A 9,786-nucleotide genomic window follows, 5' to 3' on the forward strand; every position below is an offset into this window, starting at 1 on the left:
CCCTTTGATGACCGGCAGTCTGCACAGGCCTTAGAGTGCTGTCGTCAGTGTAGGACTGGATGGGGGTTTGGTTGAGGCAGGACCCGCCGCCATTTTAGGGAGACTCCCCATTTCAGGTCTCAGATTCCCTGCCTGAATGTACATGTGACCTTATCTGACCTCTGTAACCCCGCCCACTATTTTTGTGCCAAAAGCAGGCCCGACTTCCGACCCTATGAAGCTGACCCAAGCCCTTTGTTGGGGGCCCAGAATTTGGAGACAGCCTCCTCTGGGACCGCATGCGTTAATAAAGGTCTCCTTTCGCCTCCTCCTGTGTACGGCCTGAGTCTTTTCCGCTACATTTTGGTTCCCTGACCGGCAAACGACTCCCGCGTGCAAGCCCTTTGCTACCGGTGCGGGACCCGCGGGGGGTCTGCGGAGCTCGGAGGTGGGAGGGAAGCGTGCGCCCCGGTCTTTTCGGTCCCGGCCCGGCCGGAGTTGCGTGGATGGCCACGCGGAGTCCACCCACCCGGGCTGCCGGGGGAGGACGAACGGATCTGGACATGCGACGAGATCTCTTCAAAACCGGTGAGTGTCCGGGGACCAGGAGCCCGAGACCAGGCCCACCCTGCGGGTGGAAGGAGAGACTGATCGCCTCTCTTGGCCCTTTGGCCACAGGCAGGGACATCCTATCGGGCGGAGATGTCTAAACTCAGTTGACTGGAGCGTGAGTGTGAGTGAGTGAATGTCTGCGGCTCCACGGGCATGGAGTCTGAGTGGGCCCCAGCCTGCAGGTCCGTGGTGCACCTCATACGGCTCAGGGCAGCATCAGACTCTGGGGGACCCCGTCCCTCCCTGTGAGTCTGATTCAGGTCAGGGGTTTATACTGACCTGCCAAAGCTAAGAGGCACCTAAATCCCCACGAGGGGAGCGGCCAGGTGGGCGAACTGAATACCCCCTCCCTTGTTTGTCTGCGCCGACGTGGGAGGAAGGGCTATGGGGGGCCCCTCGTCGACGGTATTAGGTTGTATGCTTAGGAACTTTGACCGGTTCAGGGGACAGGACCCCTGGATGACCCCGGATCAGCTGGGCACTTTCTGCTCGGTCGAGTGGCCATCATTCGGGGTAGGCTGGCCCCCTGAGGGAACTCTTAATCTGGGGATTGTCCAGGCAGAACACCTAGTAGTTACAGGGAAGCCAGGACATCCCGATCAGTACACATACATAGACAGGTGGCAGGAACTAGCCTGGGAGCTACCGAGTTGGCTTCGCCAGTGCCAGAAACAGACGCCCCAAACCGTCGGGGTCGCCGGGGCCAAGAAGAAGGCTTCCCGAATACTAGTGGCCCGCCCTAGGGAAGGCCGGCACCCGCCAATCTACAAGAGTGACCCAGAGGAAGAGCCGCCATTTAGCACATCCCCGCCTTATGCCCCAGAGCCGAGAGCCCCGGAACCGAATGCTCTGGAATCAAAGGTCCCAGAGCTAGAACCCCCTCCCCCGTCAGTTTCACCACGGTGTCAGGTGGAAGCAGCCCCAGCCTCACCAACGGCACCCAGACACCGTCCCAAGCAGGCCCTACAGCTACCCTTAAGGGAGACCCAAGGGCCCCCGCAAGTCGGGCCCGATGGGACTGAGCTACCAGGGCGTATGATAGTCTACTATCAGCCTTTCACTACCACAGATCTCCTCAACTGGAAGCATCACACTCCCTCGTACTCTGAAAAAGTATGGGCCTTAATCAACCTTATGGAGTCGATTATGCAAACTCACCAGCCCACGCGGTACGACTGCCGGCAGCTACTCCTCACCCTGTTCAGTACAGAGGAGCGCCGGCGCATACTCCAGGGGGCCTCCAACACCTAGAAACCACGGCGCCAGTGGGGACCCTAGACCCGGCCCAGTGGGCCAGAATGGCTGCGCCTGAAGTCCGGCCAGAATGGGACCACCACCCCGAAGAGGGCAGGGTGGCGTCCGAGCAGGGCCAGAAGGCCCACCAGTATGTCTAAAGTCGCCAATGTGACCCAACGACCAGATGAATGCCCGGGAGATTTCTACGAGCAACTGTGTGAGGCATACCGAATTTATACGCCATGACCCCAAGGGGCCAGACAATCAAAGGATGGTAAATACAGCATTCATCTCCCAGTCCTCCCCAGATATCAGGAAGAAGCTTCAGAAGCTCGAAGGTTTTGCAGGAATGAACATTAGTCAGCTCATAGAAATCGCCAATAAGGTCGACAACAACTGGGAGGAAGCGGCTGAAAGGGAGGCCAGAAAGAGAATGGAGAAGAAAGCAGCCCTCCTGGTGGCAGCCCTAGGACAATCCGCACCGTCTCCGAGAGGACCCCCGAGTAAAGAAAGGGTCGGGCACGGCCAGGTAGAAGCTGATCAGTGTGCTTATTGCAAGGAGAGGGGCCACTGAAAAGGGAGTGCCCCAACAGGAAGAAGAGGCAGATCCAGGGTGATCCTCAGCCTAAGACTCCCGCCCCAACTGTCCTCAGCCTGGTGGGCATGGACTCAGGCTAGGACAGATCGGGCTCCCTGAATCTTGGCCCCCACGAGCCCATGGTCAAGTTAACTGTGGGGGGCCAAACTCTCCCTTTCATGGTAGACACACGAGCTGAGCACTCCGTGGTAACCACTGCCATAGCCCCCCTCCCCCCCCCCCGTCGGGGCGTGAGATCTCCATTGTAGGGGCAACCAGACTATCAAGTGGCCCGAAGAGGTTCTGCCAAGCCCAAACAGTAGAATTAAGGGACCATCAAGTAAGACATGAATTCCTGTACCTCCCAGAGTGCCCAGTCCCACTCCTGGGACAGGACCTGCTGGCCAAACTAGGGGCCCAGATCTCCTTTCAGCCATCGGAGGAAGCCCACTTACAGGTCGGGGCGCCGTCTGTGATGGCAGTCCTCATTCCCAGGGGAGAGGAGTACCGCCCTACGAGAAACGAGAAACACTAGAGGCAAAACCCCTACCAGCTGGGTGGTTGGCGCAGAGGGCAGAACTGTGGGCATTAATCAGGACCCTAGAGTTGTAGGAAGGGAAGAAAGTCAATATATATGCAGATTCCCAGGATGCCTTTGCCACTGTACATATCCATGGCGCCATCTACCGGGAGAGAGGACTACTTCCCCAACCTGGCCAGCATACGTGCTACAACTGTGGCCCGGTGTACAACCTGCGCTCAGAACAACGCTGCTCCACACCCACAAAGGCCCTTCGGCATTCAACACAGGGGATAGCAGCCCTTTGAGGACTTGCAGGTCGACTTCACTGAAATAAAGCCAAGCTGGGGTTACAAGTACCTGTTAGTCCTTGTCTGCACCTTTTCGGGGTGGGTAGAGGCTTTCCCCACCCAGACTGAGAAAAGCCGAGGTAGTAAAAGCCCTTTTAAGAGAAATAATTCCCCGCTTTGGACTGCCGACCTCCATCGGCAGCGATAATGGGCCAGCCTTTGTCGCCAAAGTCATCTAGGAGCTAGCAAGGCAACTAAGAATAACCTGGAGGCTACACACGGCGTACAGACCTCAAAGCTCAGGGAAGGTGGAGTGGATGAATCGAACTCTGAAGGAGACACTAGCAAAATTCCATCAAGACACTAACCTGCCATGGCCTGATTTACTCCCCTTAGCTTTGTTCAGGGTTCAAAATGCTCCTAACCCCACGGGCTACACACCCTTCGAGCTCGTGTAGGGCGACCACCAGCAATATTGCCCATCCTGAGGGGAGAACTACGAGTAATCGGGGAAGCCAATCAGATTAGGTATCTCCAGAAACTGGGGAAGACACTAGAACAGGTACACAAGGCCGGACTAGGCCCAGACCCAGTCCCTAGAGGGGGGCCAGCGCACCCTTTTAGGCGGGGAGATTACGTGTGGGTTAAGGACTGGAGGAAGGAGCCACTCCAGCCGGCTTGGACCGGACCCCACTTAGTCATATTAACAACCCCCACTGCCCTTAAGATTGCAGGAGCAGCACCCTGGGTCCATCACACCCGAGTCAAGAGGGCAGCCGATCCTGAGGTCAACGGAGAACCTGAGGACCGGCCCCAGCCGCGGCTGCCCTCCCTGAAGCTAAGGAAAGGACCGACCCACGAACGGATCGTTGTCCAGAATAGCACCTCGCAGCTGCCAGGCTCCTCGCCACAATCTTCGGAGTAGGACTGGCGGCGACAGCACCTCAGGACTGGAACCTGTGGGGGCGGGTAGCCCTTGGGGGGCTATACCTCAGTTTTGCTTGTTTGTGTGGGTACATAGTTTGCTTCCTGTAAGTGCTCCTGCCGTTATCACAGTGCCCCGGTGCCAGTGCAGCACCCCGAGAGAGAGAATAAGACTCTCGGGTGTAGTATTGTATGTAGTTGAAGGAAACCCCTTTTCCTATAGCACTGACATGCCACCAGACTGTGCAAAACCAAACAAGGCTCAGTGTACCTGGAATAATAAGGTCTACTGGACAGGGGTTATGCAGGGAACTAGGGGCTACCAGGCTCAGAAATGCCGAGGATATGGACCACCCAGGCGGCAGGTATGTTGGGACCTAATATGGCCATTAAGTAACACAGAAAGTAAAGGAATTAAAAGGAAGCACACAGAGAGGCAGAGAGGAGGCTAGGAACTAGAATTGGGGCCTAGACACTCAGGCCTGGGTCCGGTGGCTCGTTCCGTTAACCGGGCCCGTTCTTATCATCCTAACAGGAATATCTATCAGGCCGTATGTAATTAGGACGGCCATCCGGGCCCTAGAAACCAGTTACCAGAAGGGCCACCGCCAAGATTCTAGCCCTTCAGCAGGTCCAGTATCGTAGACTCCGGGAAACTGAAGACCCGGAAGAGAGGGACGTGGATCATGATGCAATAATTGCTGCAGCAACAATAGCATCAGAGGGGGAAATGAGGCAGGACCCGCCACCATTTTAGGGAGATTCCCCATTTCAGGTATCAGATTCCCTGCCTGAATGTACATGTAACCTTATCTGACCTCTGTAACCCCGCCCACTATTTTCGTGCCAAAAGCAGGCCTGACCTCCGACCCTATAAAGCTGACCCAAGCCCTTTGTTCGGGGCCCAGAATTTGGAGACTGCCTCCTCTGGGACCGCATGCGTTAAATAAAGGTCTCCTTTCGCCTCCTCCTGTGTACGGCCTGAGTCTTTTCCACTACATGGTCATCCTGGCTGCAGCCTTCGGCAAGGTCATCAGGTGTCCTCAGAGAGGATGCACCCAGAGGTCCCTTGGAGTTGTCCATGGACCTGGACCTCTCTTGGGCTTTGTTGTACCTCTCATTCCTGGACCATCGGTCCTGGGTATGGCGGTGGCTTCGGTGCACTTTTGAGTGGAAGCTGCCCCTGGAAGGTTCAGGAAAAGGCATCTCAGTTCTCTTGGCCAGTTCCCAGGAAATGTCCCACTCCGGCGTCATGGGGAAGTGAGGCTCAAGCACGTTGGGGTCGCTGTGCATGATGAAGTTCTCGCCTTTGTGTTCGATGATGAAGCAGCCCTCCCGGGGAGCCCTGGTAAGGGGATCGCAAAAGTCATACTCCCTGTCCCCCGGGATGTAGCTTCATATATAGGTATTGCCATGCTTCTTAAATTTTATGCTCCAGCACTCCTAGAGTGTTTCTACAACTTCTGTGCTTTGCATGGTATTTTCTTTGCTTGGGATGTCCATAGCTCTTCTTCTCCCTACCCCTCCTCTGCTTGAACACCTGACAAACTAGTCCTTTAAATCTCAGCTCAGGTGTTGCCTCCTCTAGGAAGCCAAGATGAGGTTCCCGTTTCCCTATCAGATTCTACCTGTTACCTTGTGCTTTTTCACCACCATTTGCTTGCATATTTGTTTCTAGAATAGACCACGAGCATCTTGAGATGAGAAACCATGTCTTATTTATGTTTGAATCCCTAGTGCTGATGTGACTTAACAGTAGATGCTCAAGAAATTCTTGAATAAAATGAATGAAGGAATTGAGGGCTGTGTTTTCACAGCTGTGTTCTTGCTTGATCCTAGACCGTCAGCTTCATGGGGGCTGATATGCATCAGTTTTGTTCACCCTGATCCCCATGGCTGAGCAGTGCCTGGAAAGCTCTCGATTGACCTTGTCCCACAAGCAGCCACTCCTTATTGGTCTATCATAAGGTCTGACTTTAAAAAATGAGCTGGGACAATTATACTACAGATTGAGAATTTGAATGATGAAACAGAGAAAAGAAGTTAGTAGTTAGGATCCCAAACAGAGTTTTTGTGGGAGGTAGGCTGGAGTTAGAAGAGGCACAGAGAGGGAGTCGGACACAGCAGGAGAGAAACCACCACTGACCACCAGCCAAACCCCTGGTTCCCGGCTTCACATCCTCGTGTCCACGTGTGTGTCTTTAGTCAACAGCCTGTCCCACAGTCACTGTGAGCTGATTCTAGTGAGCGCCTGCTCCTTGCAACTAAGGTTTTTAAAGACCATTCCCAGGTGACCCAAGCATTGAAACCCAGGCCTTCTCTCCCCTTGTCCAGTGCTCTTTCCACTATTTCAGGGCTAGAGACAGTATCTTTGCGCAGATTTTGGCAGAGGGCCATGCAAAAATGGTCCATATTAAATGTATTTTAATGACAATGAGCATGGCTGTAATTGTGATGTGAGTGGGAGGAAACAGCCATGAGGCAAACCAAATCCCCTCTCAATTTAAGCTAGACCAGTAGAAAGATCCCAAGAAACAGAAAATAGGCCCTTAATGGAATGCTTATTTTTATAAGGCATCTGCCTTCTCTGCTCTCTTTTGACCCAAATCTTAGGGAGTTCTGGCCACCCACTTCCACCATCTCCACCTGCTGCCCCCGCCTGCCAGGTGGGTGGGGCTTGGAAAGGGGACAATTGGTAAGTAACCTGGGCACATGGGCTTCTGCCCTTCAAGTCTCAAGGCTGCAGAGTGCAAAGAATGCCAAGATCATGGTTGCTATCCACATGTGGCCTTTTGGTTCACAAGCTAGTGATATATTTCAGGTACAAATCATTCTTTCCCACCAGCTCTTTCTGCAGGTCTCCAATGAGACAATTACATGGTTCCACTTAAAAGTGACTCAAGGACGGATGTGAGGGTTGACTCGTGTTGAAGCCTGGCTGTTTTCCTGCCCTTGTCTCTGGCTTTAGAATTTGTGTTGAAGTTAGTACCTGCCTGTGGGGGCAGCAGGCTCTCCAATGCACCTGGTGTGTGCTCAGCCCTGCTTTTCAAGCACTGAATGGGCAGGTTCATGATGCCAGTAGGGACAATGGCAGCTCAGAGGGGTTTGCTCACCCCCTCATTTCTCTGAAAAGATGCCTCTACTTGATGATTACCTATCTGGGGGTCATCTTTTGAAACTGACTGAAAAGAGTTTATCTTATAATCAACATTTCCCCGAAATTGCTCAAGAGCCACAGGCTATGAAAAGAAACAGATTTTAACAAACTACATTCAATGTACATTGTCATAAGTTTGCAGAGCTGCAGGCCAGCCCTTGGAATATTTTCAGATTTGATTTTCCAAAGGAATGCTTTTAGAAGCTGCAAATACCTAGAGGCACTGATAAAAAGCAAGAGTGAGATGTCCTATCAGAACTGGATATTCAGGGGCACAGAGGAAACAATTTTAAAAGTTAGAGTTCACTTTTCGATTTTAATCTAAGCTTGAACAATTACTGAACTATGGAAGAGGGGACAACTGAGACCCAATCATAAATCAAAAACCTCCAATGTGGTTGACATTCTATTTAGACCAAACCACAAACTCTTTAAGAAAAACACCCTGATAAACCCACAATTGTGACATTAGTGCTTATGAGAGTGTTGCCTTTTTTTCAAAAAGCTTTCTGACATGAAAAGGAAATAACTCCAGGGAGGCCTATAGCTCAATCACATTTTCGACTACTTTGATTAGTTTTCTGTTAGTTTGGCCAGGCTATAGTACTTGGTGATTTAAACAAACATGGATCTCAGTGTTTTTATGAAGGTATTTTGTAGGTATAGTTAACACCTACAATTGGTTGACCTTAAGGAAAGGAGATCACACTCAACTACCTGGGTGGGCCTAATCTAATCAGTTTAAGGCTTTAAGAGGGAAAACTGGTTTTCTGGAGAAGAAATTGTGTCTCAATATTGCAACATCAACTCCTAGCTGAAATTCCAGCATGCTGGTTCTGCCCTACAGATTTCAAACTTGCCATTCCTCATAAGTCCATGAGTCAATTCCTTAAAATAAAGCTCTTTCTATATACACATACACAAATAGGATGTGCCTGTGTCCTATTTCTATGGAAAACCCTGACCAATATAATCACACTTATATACCCAAGTAATAGCTAAAGTTCTTAAAATGGAAACTCAGAACCGTTCCATCCAAATAAGCCTGCTTTCTGACCCTCTAGTTTGTACTGAGTTGACAATATTCTTAATTTCAACCCAAATGCCACTCAATGCTATAGAGGTGGTAAGTGATAAAGATGTCTGGGTGTCAGGCTGCGTGGGGGTGTTCCTAGGAGAAGTCTGGGTAGTGAGAGGACCAGCAAGGAACACTCACCAACGGGGGGTCCACAGGTTCAGCCCCACTTCCCATGTACAACTTGAAACAAACATCTTCCTGGAGTGAGTTCTGAGGACAGAATGTGGAGAAGTTTATGTACTAATGGCATTTGAGGGAAGGACAGGCTTCCTGGTCTAGATGGAAAAGCCAAACAAGAATATGTTTCACAACTGAAAAACACTTGAGATGCTACACATCTTGAGGGGAGACAAGGAAATAAGGTAGTTTCTGCCTGACAGCGGGCAGTCTGGCCGTGTGGATGGGGCAATCACTGGTTGTATTCTCATATCCACCCTCTTCCTTGTCCAGACGTCCGATTTTGTTGGGGAATATACCAGCCCCAGATGATAGGTCAAGATCAGTTTTAAGCCAGTGATCCTAAATTCTGATGTGCATTAATTAGAATTAGACTCCGATTTTGTTGGGGAATATACCAGCCCCAGATGATAGGTCAAGAACAGTTTTAAGCCAGTGATCCTAAATTCTGATGTGCATTAATTAGAATTAGACTCCGATACTAGGAGGATTGGGGACAAGCTTTGCTTTCCTGATGAAGGGATTGTCATTAGTTCCTAACAGATAGCAACATGTAGACCTAATCTTTACCATTTTACTTTCTCCAATCTCACACGTGTTCTTATAATTAGCTTGTTTTTGTTTTGCTTCATGTCGATATTCTAGATACAGGAAATAAAATTTCAGTCAGTTTTCTCCCTTCCAAGCACCCTACCTGTAACAAGAACCTTGAGGAGGCCTCAGGACCATCTGGGTGCTTGTTTCAAAGGCCTCACATGGGGACTGGGGAAGACCTGAGAGCCTGTTAGGACATGGATGTTACAGAATTTCAGTCTCATGAAAACATAAAATGTGCTAACCTGAGTATTTAGAATATGTGGTCATGGTTTATTATTTTTTGCCTTGAATTACCATCACCTTATAGTGCTGTTTCATAAATCAATCTGGGAAAAGTGAGACTTTGACTCCCCATCTTGAAAGATGAACAAACCAGGCACCACGACAGAAAGGCTAATATTCCCAACAACTGGCTTTTGGAATTTTGTGACCCTTGGCTAATTTTGTTTTCCTTTATACATTTTTAAGCTGACTGTGGAGATAAATTGCCATAAGAGTCTTTGACATTTTATGTGAAGTGTTCAAAGACCAACAGGAGGCCAGCACTTATGAACTAGTACAACTTATTAAGCAATAATTGTATTTATTAAAGAAATACATGAAAATGGTTACATAAAATCAAATGGTTCCAAAAGTCTA

This window comes from Miniopterus natalensis, chromosome 18, assembly GCF_054644295.1.
Source record: "Miniopterus natalensis isolate mMinNat1 chromosome 18, mMinNat1.hap1, whole genome shotgun sequence".
In the NCBI taxonomy this organism is placed as follows: Eukaryota; Metazoa; Chordata; class Mammalia; order Chiroptera; family Miniopteridae; genus Miniopterus; species Miniopterus natalensis.